Below are 19780 nucleotides of genomic sequence, written 5' to 3'. Positions count from 1 at the left end.
AATATTAAACATTATCATTATCAACATTCTCTTTGGTATTTTTTGGAGTACTGGTCAATGTTGGCTTAGAAATGAATAAATAAATAAAATGAATAAGTTAATAAATAAATTGATATATTTGCAAATATTGAATTATATTAATTATATAATAAAATACTTTGCATTTTTATGAATTTTTAGATTAAACATATTGTTAATAACATTAATTATTTAATAAAATAATATATTACTATTACAGTATTCCAGAGGGGAAAAAAGAAACATATACATTTCTATAAATAATATAAATAAAAATATGGTAGATAAAATAATAATCATTGACCAAATAAATCAATGAATAAAACACTGAGTGCCGGGCTTACGTACAAAAAGTGCATAAATAATATGCAAAAATTATCATAAAAATATAACATAAAACAATGTGGGGGTTTTTTGTAGTTAATGTATCTCACATGTGTTTTATATTAAGTACATGTTGGTACACATACAGGCATCATTAAAATACATAAGTTTTGTGCAGCTTTAAGGATTTTTCCCTTATATATAAACTGTATAAGGAAATTAACCAATCATAAACTAGACTGCTTTACAGTGTCATTTTATGTAGTTACACAGGTCACTATAACGTCATATACAGCCAGCAAAATATATTAATATATAATAATATGATGATAAAAAACACACGTAAGTGTCATGATGGGCAAATATATAAAAACAAGTCTTATGTTTTTTTAACATGTGAAATATAAAGCTTTTAGTTTGAAGGCCAACAGGAAACATTGTCCTGACCTCACTGTGATGAGCTTGATGCAGCTCCTGCAGAGGTGCTCACAGCACACTCACAGAATAATGGTGCACTGTGGGACCTTTCTAAAGACACACAGCTTCTACACAGGAGAGGAGGCTCAGTCAAATCTGGCCCTCCACAGGGGGCCCACCATTTTATAATTCATGCTAACAATAATTTCATTCACACGTGGTTTTTTTTGTTTTGCTTTTTGTGGCCCTACTTTGAATATAAATAAGGTGTCAGAAAGCATAAAAACACATTTACAATACAGCTTGTTTATTTAAAAAAAAGTGCCAGTGGAGTTCACTGTTCACTGATCCAGCCAAACACCTGCAGGTACTGGAGATTTCGTAGTGATGTCATAGCTTGTGCCTTCCACCATCAACATCATCAACATCTTATGGAAGCTAAATACAGACAGTGATAGAGGAAGTGCTCAGATCTTTTATTTAACCCTCAGGCATCAGTTTAATTTACGACCCTCTTAAGTCATTAAGGACAAAAATGTCCACTTCCAATAAACTGCTATAAAAACTTTACGGATTTTTTTGTTGTTAAATCTTTTGATTAACTTAAGTCCTGATCAAAACTATCAAATACTGAATAATTATCAGATTTTTAACCCTTTAAATGCCAGTTTGATGACATGATGCTAATATTTGTTATGACAGGCTGTGAGGCCTCCTGGATTTAGCATCAACTTCCGTTTTTCGAGCCACTTTGAAAACGTTGTGTGTGCAAAAATGTAAATCAGAACCGTAACTAAAGCTGTCAGATATATGTAGAAGGAAGCAGCATGAAAAGAAAAGACTCAAGTAATGTACAAGTACCTTAAATTTGCTGTGAAGTACAGTGCGTGAGCAAATGTCCTTAGCTAGATCCCAGCACTGAATATAAAATAAAGCAAAGGCCAGTGGCGTAAGGTCAACACTGGTGACTGTCAGTCTTGAGATTCTGCGTCTAAACTAGCTACCTGATATCGTCTCGTCTTGTCACATGATCAAATAAAGACGTGACACCAACATACATGTTCCCAACTATCATCATCACACACCTGTATATGACAAAAATATCAAAGAACATGAGAAATTATTTATCTAACTGAATAGTTTTTTAAATATATAGTTATTCAGATTTTTAGTGTATGCAGAATAAATATTGTTATCTTGTTATAGATTACTACCCAGAACACACTGGAGGGATTACATATCTCATCTGGCCTTTTAAAGGCATATAGCTCATAGCAAATGGCACTATTTTTAATTTAATGTGAGTTCTTCTATGAACACAGGAGCAGCTCTGAGGTGGCAGTCTGAGTCATTTAGCTGGTCATGAATGACGGAGTTAAGTTTACGTTGAGCTACTCAGATGTTACGTGTACATAGTTCTTTTGTTTAGGAGCATCTGAACGCAGTTAGACCCCCTCCATGTTTCTCTTTACTTATTATTTTTCTTTGCATTAAGCAACTGGTCAACAAGGGGCTCCTCTGGTTTATCTGAATATGTATCAACGTAAAAGAAATAATTTATTTTAATTAATCATTTTGTTTATTTTTTCCTGCTCAATATTTTCAGCAATAACAGTTTTCTCAAGGGTTGAAATATCCTTTGTAGGTTTATTTTTGTTCATTATACCACTAATACCATCTCTGCATATATGAATGGTTATACAACAAATGTTTTATCTTTATTTGATCGCTTTATTACTTTATTTAAAAAAAGAGAGAAAACCCAGTAGTTGTAATGTGCTGTAAGACTCCAACTTTGTTCCAAATAAAAAAATCACACTATTTTTTTTCGATGCAGTCTGCCACAAGCTCTTTAAAATCGCCTAAAAAAGCTTCCTGATTATTATCTGAGGTTAATGGTCTGTTCATAACTGCAGTTAAATACTCTGGACGAACTGTTTTCCATCTGTCTCAAGTTATGAAACTGTTTTCACTTGCGAAACAGCCGAAGCTTCTCGAAGCAGAGTGTGTTCGTTTAGTTCAGCTGCGGTGGTTTGATTCATTCAGACAGTTGGGAGACAGAGCACAGAGAGTTGTGGCTGAGTTGGAACTTACTGATCGACACTCGGCTCCATGAGACTCTCGGTGCTTCACCATCTCTGGAAAACTGTCTGAAAGATTTCATGCACACTTTTGAAATGTTAGAAAAATAAAAGTCAGATCAGGCGGGTGAGTAACTGTTGCCGCTGCTTCTCTCTGCAGCTCAGACCAAAACAAAAATATGATCCACAGAATGTGTTCACACTGCAGGTCTGAGCTGAAGCTGATGTCTCTTTGTTTTGAGAATTTGTTCTTTGATGTTACCGCTGTTTGAACTGACAGCAGAGGCAAAAAGATGCAAGTTAATGTGCTGCATCTTGTATTTCCTCTGCTGCAGCCAGTCTACATTGTTCTTCATGACAGGTACAACATCCATCATTCATCTGGCTGTACATGGTCGTGTCTTGTTGAGGTCAGAGGTCAGTGGTGACTGTTAAATTAATTGCAGGTAACAAGTCTCAGTATCAGCGAACTTTCCGCCTGGAAGACACAACACTCAGTATTCAAATTTAGTACCTGTCAGATCGTCTGACAGCACCTGAAACCCGGCGGTGGAACGTAACTGAGTACATTTACTCAAGTAGGTACTCAAGGTACTTGAACTTTACAACCTCAAGGGCTGAAAAATTAAGCCAACGTGTCAGTGCCAAAAACTGCAGTCCCTCTAATGGCCACTTGAGGCTGGCTCCAGGAGTGAGTCAGTCCCCATAGACCCCCATGTTAAAATGTCCAACTTTACAGCAGAAATAAACATGTTTACAGCCTGGTACAAAAATGGTTTTGGTATCTAGAGCTTATTTCCTCCATCACGACAACTGTAAGTAGGTGAATTTTTATATAACTCACCCATTTACATTTTATTAAGGTAAAAGTTACACATAATTTGAGTGTCTGCTTCTCAGTAGTCTGGGGCCATTTAGAGGCGGTTTTGGTAAGGAACCGGAACCAGGGCGAGAGAGACAGGATCCGGAATTCAATGGATGTGCCTTTCCGTCAAAATAAAAGCACCAAGCTAATAAAAATGTGGTGAAACTTTTTAATTTAAAGAATATAATTTACAAGAAAAGCCCCAAGCCATTAAGTTAACCTCTTCTTTTATTGTAAATCGATGGTGCACCAGAATTTAAAGTTTTACTTTGGTGAACACTTTTACTTTGGTGAATTTGGTGAATTCCGGATCCACTCTCTAGACCGAAACCAGAATCCAGACAAAATTCAGAGTGAAAGGAAACCAGGCTCTTCCCCGTACGTGAAGAGCCTGGTGATGCGAGGTTAGCTTCTCAGTCAGATCCAGCCCTCACTCCTTTACAGCTCCATCCTCTCGCCCAAATATGGTCACTTCTGGCTCCAGACAAAACCAAGATGGCGACAGCCAAAATACCAAAACCAGTGAGTGACATCAAGGTAGCTACGTCCATTATTTTTACAGTCTATGCTTCATGCAGACTATTGACTTATTAGAGATACGCAGGCTGTTCTCATGAAAAGTAACACACCAAAATTCATACATATTTCACATAATGACGAGCCAGTAACTCATGCACAACCGCATTTTAGAATGTTGCGGAGAAAAACTGCAGCGGTGTGAACTGGCCGGTCTGAGCTCCACTCAAGCTGGCTGATGGTGTCACCTGCAACTCTGTTGGTCAAATCACAGGCAGCTGTTTGAAACCACGTCGCCTGTTTCAACAGCCAATCAGCTTGTAGTGAAGTCCGCTGGTCAAGTCAAAATGACCGCAGACGGCGTGTTCGCTTGCTGCAGCAGGTGCTCCGTCCCCGCCAAGCCTACTACAGCTCACTAATACAAATGCAGCTGTAGCCAGTATATCACTATCACTGTCCTCATTCAGATTGTAAGAAGCTACAAATTATATTCAGCCACAAAATAAGTCTGAAAAGATGAAAATCAGAACGAAGCACAGAGAGTTGTTGACTAGAGATGATACGCCGTCTCACGGCGGTCACTTCCTGTCAGCGTTACAGATCAGAAGCACAGAGAGTCGTTGACTAGAGATGATACGCCGTCTCATGGTGGTCACTTCCTGTCAACCTGCAGGTTTTTAGAACGTTGCTGAACGGTGCATTGCAGGTAGCTGTCTGTCTGAAGTTGTCTTATCGTGAATCTTTGGTCTTTAAGTGTGTCTGTTCTGAACAGTCCCTGACACTTCATGACACCTTTAAAGGTCCCTCAGTGCATCCGTGTTTCTAACAGCGCTGGCTGCTGCCTCTCTAACAGCAGGCCCGCCTCTCTCATAGTAAATATCCCTCAACTTCAGCCAGGATCAAATGTACCATCACTGTTAACCTGCTGTTTACTGTACATATAATACAGAGTCTTTAGAAAGAGCTCTCAGTTCAGTTCAGCCCAGCTGCTGCAGAGTTTTCCGCCTGAATATCAGTCTGTTTATCCAACCGACTGTTTTCTTGCTTCTCCTGCTGAGTGAAAAACCACAACTATGTGAAGCATTCCAGTTATTCAGCATTGGACATCTCAAGTCCTTTACTGTCAGCTGTGCACATGAAACCCAGAGGGAAAGTTTGTTCTTCTTACAAGTCCAAACTACGTTCATGCAGACAGCTTTTTCTTTACTTAAAGTGTCTTTTTTTTACATGCAGCCCTAAAATTAACTTCATAACTCTCGCTGTAGTTTTCTCTTCTGGTTAGCAGGTTGGATTTATTTTATTACAGCATGAGCAGTTTTATTAAACTCCCCTGAAACATACTTATTTTTTATTTTCTACTAGTTGGATTTTATTCAGTTGTATGAGAGTGCAAATAAAAAAAATAACTTGCCCATTTTTAACGAGTTGGACAAAGTGTTATGTGACCATCTATCGTTTTGCCCTACAGAAGGAGACATGTTGAATTCTGCAGACAGCCAAGGTTTAGGCAACAAAAGGAAGTGGTTAGGTTTAGGAAAAAGAACAGGGTTTTGCTTTAGAATCTTACGGGACAAGAATACTGCTCTCATGGGTGAAAGTCGGTGTTTGCGTGACTTTCACCCTTTCCTGTCAAAGATAGTATGTGATTTCACTTTGTTTTAATTATCCTACAATGTCTGCTGATGTAACGCAGCTGCTTTATTATTTAAGGTCCACACGTTTGCAAGGTATCTGTGCTAGCCCTCACACCCTTTCTAGAGACTCTACTCATACACGTACCTACCTTTCACCCCCCTAATGCTGCTGACGTTAAAGAACACCTTTTTTTGTTGGTTTCAAGTCACTGCCCAAGCGTCTGATTTCAACGACTTTGGAGTGACACCGTGCTGACCAAGACGCATGTGAATACCAGGTATAAACAGGGCCTATGATTCAGGGTCTAGGGCGGCACTGTCTGCACACAGTTCTCAACACGGTGGTGTCAGAGCTGGCGGATAAACAGCACCAACAACAGCAACAGTGCTGACGGAGTTAACATTGTTAGGATGGCTGAAATTTAATTTAAGTTCTGTGAAGTTGCTGCACTTGTTACTGCTCCTCTAATATCAGCACAGACTCACAGGGTAGGAACACGGGTTGCTACTGTTAGCCTACAGAGCAGCGCTAATGGTCTGGTAATGAAGCAGTGTTCTTTTTTATTGTGTGACTTGTTGATTGGTGGATAGCGTGAAACTTAAATTAATAATAATACATTGTATTTGTAAGTGCTTTTACAAATGCTCAAAGACAGTTTTTAAGAATCATAAAATAGAGCTAAGTCAGAATAAAACAAAACTCAAAAACAGCAAACTGTGAACAAATTGCCAGCAAAGACAATTTACCACAGAAGAAGACAGCATATTCACAATGTCCGGCAACATTCTTTGCATCTATTTACATTAACACCAGCACGACCAGTGACGTGTCAGGGTCTTGAAGGGTTGTCCCATTTCATAGGGGAATGTTTCAACCACTTACCCTTGTAACTCTGCTCTGAGGGGTGAGGTGGCACTCAAAAATGAGGGGTAGGGATAAAAATAAGAAATGGGATTGGGCCTAACGCGAGTCAAAGTCCTGTGACTTGGGTCCACACATCTGCAAACATGCACCGCAAAATGTTGCTGCACTTTTTTTTAACTCTCTAAATGTACGAGACTTGGGAGAGCTCAGTTAAACACTCTTCATGGTGAACTATCTGCACAGCGTGCTGACTCTCTGTCTGACTTCTAACTTAAGACATCTGCCAGCAGCTCGTCCTGACGTCACAGCTCACACTCTGTGACTGAGCAAAGTTAAACTGGTCTGACGAGTTCGACCAAACAGACAGCTGTTCGTTCTCCTTCTGCCAGAAACCAACACTGACTTTCATTTTCAGTTAAAACTTCACCCAAAGTTCACAGTGGCTGCACCTCTGAGTGTGACGTGATGATCCTGCTGCTCTCAGGCAGCTGTTCAGTGATGTGCTGGTCAGGCCTGAGAGAGGCAGAGCGCGACATAATTGCAGCCAGATGGCCTGAATAAAAAGCAGAAGCAGCAGCTGATCCCCTTTAAATGAACATGTGAGCAAAGATATGGAAATCCCATCTGTGAGTGCTCGGCTCAAACAGACATGGATCACTGATGGCAGCCTCACAGTGGGCAGGTAAGGTTTTCACACTGTGCTCACGCTGCAGCTGAAGGCTCTTCCAATGATTTCTCCCAATCACATGAGACTCAGGTCTGATGTTTTCTAATGAGCGTGAAGTGCAGAACAATCTGCATCAGTTACCATCTGGAGGATTTGGAACAAAGACTGCAACTGACAGCATCTTGTAAGTCAGCGTTGTGAAGACGAGTTTTTATTAGGTCAGTAAAGTCCTTGTCAGTTGGTCGATTGTTTGGTCGTTATGCTCGTCCAAACAAATTCTCATTGGTCGGACGTTCACTGGTGTGACTTTAATAAGGACGTGTGTCCACCAAAGCTCTTCTTTTCCCAGCTGAAAAACGACAGCTGTTGTTGTTCAGCACTTAAATTTGTCCTCTGTGAAGGTTTGTCTTTGCTGTGTTTGTCCTGCCCCTCCTCCTCTGTGATTGTTAATGCAATGTTAAACATTCTTTGACAGTTATTTCTAATCAGAAAAACAGATAGATAATCACAGAAGACAGTGTCAGTGTCGGATTTATCACTATTCATCACAGATTTATTTTACCAAGTCTCCAAAAAGACACTACAGTCCAAGGCTGGTTCAAGGAATAGCTTCACACCAGAGCTCTTGCTGGAGCGGCAGGATGGCTAACGTTAGCTTCTGGGCTTAAAATAGTAAGATATTTTATTTGAGTAACGTTATGTTGTGTATGACATTGTCAACGCCAGAGTCAACTTCTATAGTGTTCAGATTTCCTTTCATCAGCCCTGTTCAACACGTAGTTGTGAGATGGACTCGCACAAGCAGGTCAGGTGGAAGTGTTAAATGAGCGCAATTTATTTTCGGACGTTATTACATCAGAGATCACATTTATTTTTCACTCAGGGGCGTTCCACTTGATCTTGGCAAGTGTTAATGTCGAGCCCTGTGACAGGAAAAAAAACCTTTTGGTGGACACACTATGTCACATCAACCACTTTTTTAGGTACACCTGTTCAACTGCTCCTGAATGCAAACATCTAATCAGCCAATCACGTGGCAGCAGCTCATTAACATTTAGTCATGTAGACATGATGAAGACGAGCTGCTGAAGTTCAAACGGAGCATCAGAATGATGAAGAAAGGTGATTGAAGTGACTTTGAACGTGGCATGGTTGTTGGTGCCAGACGGGCTGGTCTGAGTATTTACTGGGATTTTCAGCACAACCATCTCTAGGGTTTACAGAGGATGGTCCCAAAAAGAGAAAATATCCAGTGAGCCAAAATGCCTTGTTGATGCCAGAGGTCAGAGGAGAATGGCCAGACTGGTTCAAGATGATAGAAAGGCAACAGGAAGTCAAATAAGCACTGGTTCCAACCAAGGTGTGCAGAAGAGCATCTCTGAAGCAACAACACCTTGTCCAACCTTGAAGCAGATGGGCAGCAGCAGAAGACCACACCAGGTGCCACTCCTGTCAGCTAACAACAGGAAACTGAGGCTACAATTCACACGGGTTTTCTCACCAAAACTGGACAATAGAAGATTGGAAAAACCACATTCAGATGGAAGCATGGATCCATCCTGCCTTGTATCAACGCTTCAGGCTGCTGCTGCTGCTGCTGGTGGTGTAATGGTGTGGGGGAGATTTTCTTAGTACCAACTGAGCATGGTTTAAACACCACAGCCTACCTGAGTATTGTTGCTGAGCGTGTCCATCCCTTTATGAGCACAGTGTACCCATCTTCTGATGGCTACTTCCAGCAGGATAACGCACCATGTCACAAAGCTCACATCATCTCAAACATGACAATGAGTTCACTGTACTCCAATGGCCTCCACAGTCACCAGATCTCAGTCCAATAGAGCACCTTTGGGATGTGCTGGAACAGGAGATTCTCATCATGGATCTGCAGCAACTGTGTGATGTCATCATGTCAATATGGACCAACATCTCTGAGGAATGTTTCCAGCACCTTGTTGAATCTGTGACACCATGAATTAAAAAGAGGGTCCAACCTGGTACCAGCAAGGTGTCCCTAATAAAGTGGCTGGTGAGTGTAGTAAATCCAGAGATAAGGTGCTGTTTTTTCCCCATTGACCGATGGATTGGTTGAAGAGTAGGTATAATTTCAGTTGACCAAGACTTTCTTTGGTTGATTACAGTGATGTTGGTGTGGATTTGGAGCGTTTGCATAGAGGACCCTGAGATACAGCAGGGTGGAACCTTCAGAACCCCCAGATAAATAAACTAACTAGACATGTGTGTCCACATACTTTTGGCCCTACATGTCAGTTAGTGTATCCAAACCAAAAGGATGGATGGAAAGACTGACAAGCATTGCTGTTAAAGTTTAAGCACAGTGTGATTAGGACCTGTTCCTGTCCTCCTCTGTTTACTCATTAAACAGTTTGTGTGTTTGACTGCAGCCTCGGAGTCTCCACAAAACACACTGGTGGCTTCTTCACCGCAACGCAAGGCATCATGCATGCGCTGCTTCATGTTTACGCTGTTGCCATGGATACGAAAACCTCGTCTCTCCAGGAACTAAACCATCAAAAAAAGGTAATTAACTTGTGGATCCCCTAGCAGGTGCCAAACAGCCGTCTCCTCTCTGCAGAGACAGAGGTGGAAACCAGGAAAGTAACAGTCTGTGGTTTTAGAGCGTGGGCGTCCGTCCATCAGCGTGTTTTCCACTTTTCTCCCCTTGAGTCACTGCTTCAAACACGCTGCTGCTGTCAGGAGGAGAGGAGGGCAGCGTGGTGTTCAGGACAGAGGACAGAGGCACTTATAAAGGTGAAAACTTCTAAATGAAACTGAGGTTTAGCTGCTGTTATGGGAGTGGAGTATTTAGCAGCAGTGGATAAGTACTAAAGGTCCAGTGTGTAGGTGTTAGGGGGATATACTGGTAGAAATAGAATAGAATATAATACGTTTGTTTTTCCTTTAGTGTATACACACCTGAAAACTGTGTTTTCGTTACCTAAAAATGAGCTGTTTATATCTACGTGGAGAGCAGGTTCTCATCTACTGGAGCAGTTTGCAGCCAAGTGTGAAGTGATTGCGATGATAGTCAGCACCTCCAAGTCTGAGGCCGTGGTTCTTTGCCAGAAAACGGTGGATTGCCCCCTCTGGGTTGGGAGAGAGTTACTGCCTCAAGTGAAGGAGTTCAAGTATCTCAGAGTCTTGTTCATGAGTGAGGGTAGAATGGAGTGTGAGTTGGATTGGTGGTTTGCTGCAGCATCAGCAGTGATGAAGGTGTTGCAACGGACAGTTGTGGTGAAAAGAGAGCTGAGCCAGAAGGCAAAGCTTTCGATTTCCTGGTCCGTCTACGTCCCAACCCTCACCTATGGTCATGAGCTCTGGGTAGTGACTGAAAGAATGAGATCGCGAATACAAGCAGGAGTTTATTCCGAAGGGTGTCTGGGCTCAGCCTTAGAGATAGGGAGTCAGACATCTCGAGCACCACTTCGACCTCGTCACATATTGACGTTTGGTCACAGACTTTCCAAGGTACCCTGGGTGTGTTGGTTGCTGACGTTCTGGGACGCTGTGTCAACTTCAGCCTGTTACATGCATTGTCTGTTTTCAAAATACACTTCTGTTTAAACAGGAAATGTACAGTTTGGATACAGTCCCTTTCAAATTAAACACACTATATCGGTACAACACTGGGAATTGATTTTTTTTCCCTTCAGCAATAAGCACATGTGGTTACATTTTGCCAACACAGGCACGTGGATAGCTTCTTCTGTCTGTCTGACGCTGGAAGTCACTGACCAAGCACTGGTTTTTGACGACTTCGGAGTGAGACCAGGTGGTCCAGAGGGAGCTCGGAATAGAGCCGCTACTTCTTCTCATCGAAAGGAGTCAGTTGAGGTGGTTCAAAATCTGATTAGGATCCTCCTGGGCGCCTCCTGTTAGAGGTGTACCGAGCACGTCCCACCGGTAGGAGGCCCCGGGGCAGACCCAGAACACACTGGAGGGATTATATATCTCATCTGGCCTGGGAACACCTCAGGGTCCCTCTGGAGGAATTTGAAAGCGTTGCTGGAGAGAGGGATGTCTGGAGTATCCCCACAACCAGGCAAGTGGAAGATAATGGTACAAGTACAATATTTGTCCCTGAGATACAGTACAGTGGAAGTATAAAGTTCATAAAATGCAAAGTAATCAAACAGTTAAAGCACAGCCTCAGAGTAGCTGTGACTGCATCGACTATAGAGCCTCTGCTGAAGATCAGACCAAACTTGCCGGATTGTTACTTTAACTTGCTGACTTGGTCCGACTCGTCATACAACTCAAAAAATACTTCTTTATGTGACTCTGATCTCTCTGTACGTGACTGGATAGAAACAACTGCACAGTGTGAACAGAGCAAGAAAGAAACCTTGATTACGTCATGATGGGATGAACCTACACACACACACACACACACACACACACACACACACACGTACAAAGCAGCCAGGAGGAGTCTGTCAGCATTCAAGGGCTGAGTAAATGCCTCGGAGGATGAACAGTATGTGGATCACGTAAAGCGGAGTGAACAGAACAGAGAGTTCACATCAGGTCTTGTTGTGTTTGTACTTGACCGGAGCGGCACCAGAAAACAGCTGTCAGTCAGTCGGAGTACGATGTCTGGCACAAACAGGCTGAGGTCAAGTGAGGACACAGTCAGGAGTCTTTCAGAGGGCTGCAGACGTTACTCAGATAAAAGAGGAATGGTTTGATGATTGAATTTTTCTGCCTAGAACAGATCCATCCGTCAGACTGTGACCACCAGAGAAACCACATCAGCTGCGGAGGCTGTTTTATCTCTTCGACATGAAGCTACAAGAAACTTACAGCAAGCAGTTTGACTTGAGTCGTCCAGGACAGCTTTTAAACATGCATATGAAGTTTTCCCAGATCTTTACCCTCCAAAAATTCTCAAACCATGTTGCAGACTTAAATTCGATATAGTTATATATTTTTAAAATAAGATTAAAAGATTTGGATTTGTTGAGCATCGCAAGGCAGTGTCACCTGGACGTGGCGATATCACACACTTCAAATCATCAAATAAATATAGCCACTGTGACGTCACCCATTGGTTTTTGGACTCTCCTTTTGAAACCTTGGGTTCAGCATTTTGGCTGTCGTCATCTTGGTTTTAATTGTTGCAGACAGAGGTGACCATATTGGATGAGAAGGTGGAGATGTGGAAGAGCGAGGGATGGATCTGACTCAGACTGTAGTGATGCCTCACAGTCTGTCTGTCGCTCAAATTGTCCCCGCCCCTAAATATGAGTAACTTTAAGCCTTTAATAGAGCGCTGCAGGGATGACGTTTTTTTGTAGGCTGACCTGGCGTTGCCCTGGTTCCCTCATCAAAAAGCCAAAAGGATTTTTCCACTGGATTGTAGATTATTGCAGAAAATAAACTCTGTTGTGAACAAATGTTAATGATACTTAAGCATTTTGTTAAGCAGGATAATCAAATTAACACAACTTTTATTATTTTTGAAGCTTCAATGGAATCAGCAGAAGTACAAAGCTAATGTTAGGTTAGAAACAAACTACACCACAGTCCGTATGACTTAACATTGTCACCACAGCGAGGCTGTAAAGTTGTGTTCGGCTTGATGGCGTCTGTGATATCATTTAGCCACTTGTTAACCGCCTTTCCTTAAGACACAGAAAAGCTTCAGAATTTATGAGTGGGGTATTTACTAATATATTTTATGTCTCCTAAGCTTGTGTTAACAGGCATCTAACCAAAAAACCTGTTCAAAAAACACACTGACTTCGAGACGATGGAACCAGGAGTGCTAAAATGCTAACTCATTTCTGTTTTGTAGGACTCATTCCTGGGGCGCTCTAACATTTCAACAGGTGAGTTATATAAAAATTCACCCTTGTGCAGTTTTCATGAATGTTGAAATTAACTACAGAGACCAAAACTGTTTTTTGTACCAGGCTGTAAACATGTTTATTTCTGCTGTAACATTGGGCATTTTGACATGGAGGTCTGTGGGGATTGACTCACTCTATGAGCCAGCCTCAAGTGGCCGTTAATGGAACTGCAGTTTTTGGTACTTCAGTGTTGGCGTTAGTTTTCAGCCCCGCAGGTTGCAGCTTGGCCGACATATTCCACATGTAATACACACAACTGACTTCTTGTATCGGCTGTACGTGTTGGGCCAACGTATCCTCGTGCAGTGATTGGTATGATATTGTCACAACTCCTCCTCCCTGACTCTGCCAGTGACAACTGTGTGAGGGTGTTTGGGTTCTTATTTTTTGTATTTGTGTGAGTAATTTGCTCTCTCTCATTCTCCTCCTTGATCGTCTGCACACCGGTTTTCCATCTGTAATCAGCACACTGGTCCTCCAGTCAAGCCATTCCTCCTCGCCACTACAAATACTCTGCCTAACTCGGTAGTGATCCAGCTCTTGTTCAGTTTGCTTGCTAGTCTGTTTAAGAAATCTGTTTGTTTGCCTGCTGTGAAGATTCATACCTATTTTCCAACTTAGTAAAGCTGCCAGTAGTCTTCCCTCACGGAAAACCCCTGCCTGCCAAGACCATCCACCCCCAGACAAGACACCAACGCCTTCTGCCTGAACCCCTGCTCGTCATCCCCAAACCCCTTTAACCATTCACCTCACCTAGTCCTGTGTCTGCTTTTGGGTTCAGCCTCAACAAAACGTGACAGATATCCTATAAATTAAACGAACGTAATCAACATTAAGTTACAGAGGTTAGGTTCAGGCAAGTCAAGTTACCGTGGTTAGGTGTAGGAGAGCAGTCTCCCTCCAAAGTCATTGAAATCCAGCGCATGGGCAGTGACTTGCGATGTCAGAAACCAACGGAAAAGGCGTTCTTTATGCCGTTATAGTTTAACAGCACCTGGCGGCGTCATGGGGAAACACAGTGGGACAAGGACGAAAGTCCACTTGGGGTGGGGGGAGGGCTCCAACAAACACAGACCTTTATCTGAGAGAGCAGTGTTCGCGTCTCGTAAGATCCTAAAGCCAAACCTTGTTCTTTATTCCTAAACTTAACCACGTGCTTTGAAACAGAGGTGTATGTTGAAAGAAGACAACTTGACACAGTGTTCCAGAATGTCATCAACCAACGCACGAACGTCATATGTGGACTTTGACAGTCCATGACCAAAACGTCAATATGTGACGAGGTCAGAGTGAGACTGTGGCGTTTCGGATGAGAAACACGGTGACGACATACTTCAAAATGACTCAAAGTCCACTCGGCTCAGATCACTGCTCTCCCAGGGAAAGTCCTGTGTTTTGTGACCCATCCACCACCCCAACCCCCGACCTTATGGGACTACTTCCTTCTTTATTCTTTACTCCTGTCAGGGCATTGGTCACATGACTGCTGCTTTCCAAAATACGTGGGTTATGCACCAATTGTTGGTGCATGAGTACGTGGGATATATATGTTTTTATGGAAAAACGAAGCAACGCTGCACGACAACAGCCTGGTTGGGTAGTTTAATTTTAGTTTCATTTATAACAAGACAAATTTATCTTCATATTGTTTAAAAAAAAGTAGATTTGTAGAGTAACTAAAGCTGCAAGACAAATGTAGAAGTAGAAGTAGAAAGTGGCGTGAAAAGAAAATGCTGAAGAACTTCACATTTGTAGTAAATGTTATTTTCCACTGCTGCGTTTTAAACAGCAGTTGGACAGTTTGTGGTGCGCTGCAGGTTTTAACGAGGCCTCCAGTGTGTGTGTTTATGTGTGTGTGCCCTGACAGCTGTGTGACACTGCAGGTCTGTTTCTTTACAGCGAGCCATCACACGCATCAGCTGCTGAGCAGCCGACTGACTGAGGGACTGAACTTCACACATGGACTCATAATAACCTCCTCCCTCCTTCTCCTCCTCCTCCTCCTCCTCCTGCAGCAGCAGCAGGGTGAAAGACTTCGGCCTCTGCAGCTGTCACAGTCACCCCCACCCCACCCCCACCTCCACCTCCACCATCACCCAGCAACAGGCTACAAACGAAGCCGGCAAACAGACCCAGCTACTCAGATGCACCGCCACCGTCCTCCTCCTCCCCCCATGCTCCACCACTGCTCCCTCCCATTCCTCCACACTAAAAACATCTCCCTCTGCTCACTGTGGGTTTTGTTGTGCAGCTGAAAGCAAACTGGGGGTTCAGTCTCAGAGGGGGAGGGGGCTGATCTCATGCTCCCTTTTTCTTTTTTATTGCTTAATATAATCAGAGCGTGCTGATAAACGAGGGAGGACGGGTTCACACAGAAAACACTTTATGTTCACAAGCTCCACTGCTTTAACACCAGACCAGAGAGCTGTGCTGGAAAAAGTGCTCACATCATTTTACTGAAGTAAAAGTACTAATACTACACTGAGACGAGACTCCACTACAAGGAAGAGTCCTGCATTCAAAGCTCTACTCAGTTTAAGTGTGTATGTTGCAGTAAACTGTTCCTGCTGTCAGTGTTTTATTCTATCTGATGTTTTGGATTAATATCACCGCTGCATTAATGTGTCATTTTCCTGCTGTAGATGTTTCAGGTTGAGCTCATTTGAACTCTTTCATATGCTCTTGGCCAGTTTAATCTACAGCGAAGCATCATGGCCTAAAAGATCATCATATGTTTGTAGCGTGGCTGTCCTGTGAGAACCACCCATCTCTAAAAAGTCAGAAAAACATCCTGATTTCAGCTTTGTGATGACGACGTCTCCAGCTGATCCGAGAGGGTTTCTAAGGAGTTTATTCAGCTTAAAGAAGGAGGAGAATGTTCTCAACACATGAAGGAACACGTCATCCTTCAGTTTATCACAAACACTCAACATCAGCACATCTGGAGATACATGGTTTCAACTAAAGCTGTCAGACAAATGCAGTGCAGTGAAACGTACAATACTAACCTGTGAGATGTGGTGTAGGGGAAGAAGTCTTAAAATACTTAAATACTCAAGTAAAGGACGATACAGAAGAGATATTTTGGCAGATACATAGACGAGGACAGGTTGTGTCAGGGGAGTGCATATGTATTGTGTAACACTGGGTGCTACTTGGACTGTAAATAAACTGGGTTTATTACTTATTTATTTAATTGAGTGGTAAATGGTTGGATATTAGTTGTAAATAATATATGTGTTAAAAGAAATGTAAGAAAGAGGCAGGGACATTTAAGTTTTACGTCGATCTACTCCTTTTCGGACACTGTTATTGTTGTTTATTTTTATTTTATTCATTCATTCAAGTACAAGTATTCGAACAGTACTTGAGTAAATTCGCATAGCTGCATCCACCACTGTCAGAAGTAAATATTATATGTTCTACTCATGCATGTATGTTTAGGACCTACTCTGATGGGATTTATATTTCTGAATGATTTTAAGATCCATGGTTTTGCTATGATCTGCAGGCATTCTGGGGCAGCTGTGGGTCGTACCCGACACGGACTATACCCGCAGTGAGGTCAACTCTTGAGCAGACGTTCAGGGGTAATCTGAAAGATGCTTATTTCGGTTATTCAGATGATTGTTGACGACATCAGAAGGGCTAAACGGTGACACACGAGGAAACACTATAGAGTTTGATTATTAGGATCTCAAATCAACACCACTTTTAAATTTAAAATTGTTGAATCAGTTGATCCATGTTTTAAACTGTTTTTGAAACTGTTATTGAATTACCTTGTTTGTCTGTTTCATGTTCACTATTTCTATTTTCATATGAAGCGTTATTGTAAAGTACTTAATGCTGCGTGTCTTGTATGAAAAGTGATATATAAAAAGTTTATTATTATCATTATACATAATAAAACTACTACTTAATATCTTAAGTACTAGTGTTAAACATCGTAGCACAATGCACATTTTTATTTCTATTCCATTACATTCACATACCTCTATTTCATACTCTTATTCTACCTCTTATAATTCTCTACTCTCTCCATCAGAGACTGTATCGAATCACAATTTCCCCTCAGAGATCCATAAAGTATTTCTGATTCTGATTACTGACCCTCAGATGGACTGTGAGCATCAGCTGCTGCATTGAATTAAATTTTTGTATGCAGGAAGTGGACGCTGCCCTCAGCTGGTGGGGAGCTGTAACTTCACTTCACACCGTCAGGAGATGTGAGCAGGGTCACACTGTCATTTTTATTTTTTATTTCTTTGTACTGTTTGTACTGTGTCTTGTCAAGTATTGGTTTGTATCTTTTTTCCAGTATATTTTTACACAACACTGCATTAATACACATCTAATATTTATTATATTGTGCTATATATTATAGTACTTTTATTATATACTATATGTTATAATATATTGCTGCATTCCAGTGTGCAGGATTTAGAAGGATATACTGGCAGAAATGTGATATAATGAGTCTGTTTTCTTTAGTGTATAATCACCTGAAAATAAGAATCGTTGTGTGTCTGTTACCTTAGAATGAGACGTTTATAACCACACATGGACCAGAGGTCTGTAGTACCAAGCAGTTAGTGACCTCTGACCGATAAGATCACTGAGGAAAAAGTAAACATATACAAAACCTTGGAGCGACAGATGAAAAATAGGAGCCCGTATGTTGTTATAGGTCAGTAGAATCATCTCATTGTTTCCACTGGTTTTAAGACAGTGGTAGAGGGTCATGGGAGGATGCCAATGAAGCAATATTACATCAATTGGCCAAAGGGGGGCGCTATAGCAACCCATTGAAATGACAAACTTTGAATGGACATATCTCATGCCCCGTATGTCGTAGAGACATGAAACTTTGCACAGAGATGCCTCTCCTCATGAGGAACACATTTGCCTCAAGAACCCATAACTTCCGCTTATATAGATTTTCCGCCATTTTGAATTTTTTGAAAAACACTTCAAATGGATCTGTTCCTAGGAAGTTTGAGCGATCTGCATGAAACTGGGTGAACATAATCTAGGGAGCAATATCTAAAGTTCCCTCTTGGCAAAAGTTGGAAAACTTCCTAAAACTGAGCTTCTATAAGGCAATGAATATTGCGGAGGGCGTGGCTCATCACATAAAGGTGTAGAACATCTCAAGGGTTTCACCCATCACCACGCAACTTTGTAGGCATATGAGCACACATAATCTGAGGGGACCCCTCCATTATTGAGCCCATCAAACAAAATGGGGGCGCTAGAGAGCTCATTTCTTATCTAGGCCTAACCGCCATATGGATTTTTGGTAGATATGTAGAACAGGACGCCTCAAGGTGACTGGAGAAATGTTTTGCCTATATTTGACAGGACAGTGAAGCATGACAGGAAGGATGGGAGAGAAAGAGCTTCCTTGCTCTCTCTCTCTCCCATAAATGTCAATCAGACTTCTGCACCTGTCGACAGGTATTTTGGCCCACTCCTCGTGAGCAAACTGCTCCAGCTCTCTCAGGTTTGAAGGGTGCCTTCTCCAGACTGCAGGTTTGAGCTCCTTCCACAGATGCTCAACAGGATTTAGATCAGGGCTCATAAAAGACCACTTCAGAATAGTTGAATGTTTTGTTCTTAGCCATTCTTGTTCTTGCCATTATCCTGTTGGAGGACCTATGACCTGCGACTGAGACCAAGCTCTCTGACACTGGGCAGCACGTTTGGCTCCAGAATTATTTGATAGTCTTGAGATTTCATTGTAACCTGCACAGATTCAAGACACCCTGTGCCAGATGCAGCAAAGCAGCCCCAGAACAGACCCGAGCTTCCTCCATGTTTCACAGTAGGTACAGTGCTCTTTTCTTTGTATGCAATGTCTGATTTTCATTGGTTAATTTTTCTTTCTTTAATGGAGAGGTACCAACAATTTTGTTAGAGCTACGTTACATCAACAGCTACAGAGGAAAAAGCCGTGATGTTGCATTACATGGAGGTTATCTGTGGAATATTACTGTATTAATGTCATTACACATGACAAACGTCTACGACTTCGAAAACTTTTACCCATTTTTACTAATTCAGTGACTTTTCCAGGAAAATGTGATTTTGAATTTCCTTGATTTTTCCAGGTTTTCAATGACTGTGGGAACCCTGAGTGTTCCTTGTGTCGCTGTTCATGTTTGCACCTTTTTTATGTTCATATGTATTTGCTGAAATATCTTGTGAAATTCAAAAATTATTTGTTTTTAATGAAGCTTTTCCTCGTCATCTTGGAGAGCAGTGAAACTTACTTTTCTGCCTTGTGCTAGAAAACTTTGCTACTGAGGCCCTGAAACGGCCACTGAGACATTGTATGACTTCTTTACAAGAACCCATAAATAGAAACTGAACACTTCAGATATTGAGAAATGTGACTTTAACTTTAGGGTGAGGTTTTATTTTGAACACTTGAATTAATGGTAGTGTATCCACGTTAGAGCTGCGGTGAAAATACAAGCTGCTGTGTCAGACTGCAGCCTGAGAAATGTAGGCCAAA

The 19780-nt window shown here is 41.8% G+C and overlaps 1 protein-coding gene across 1 annotated transcript in view; it reads left to right on the top strand.

Moving 5' to 3' along the window:
• The window catches only part of LOC125886369 (equilibrative nucleoside transporter 2-like), a 162758-nt gene that overhangs the window by 73349 nt on the left and 69629 nt on the right, over window positions 1-19780 (top strand). The gene's annotated exons all lie outside the window — the stretch shown is intronic.

Source organism: Epinephelus fuscoguttatus, linkage group LG3 (genome assembly GCF_011397635.1).
Source record: "Epinephelus fuscoguttatus linkage group LG3, E.fuscoguttatus.final_Chr_v1".
NCBI lineage: Eukaryota > Metazoa > Chordata > Actinopteri > Perciformes > Serranidae > Epinephelus > Epinephelus fuscoguttatus.
This window is presented reverse-complemented; position numbering and strand designations above follow the sequence as displayed.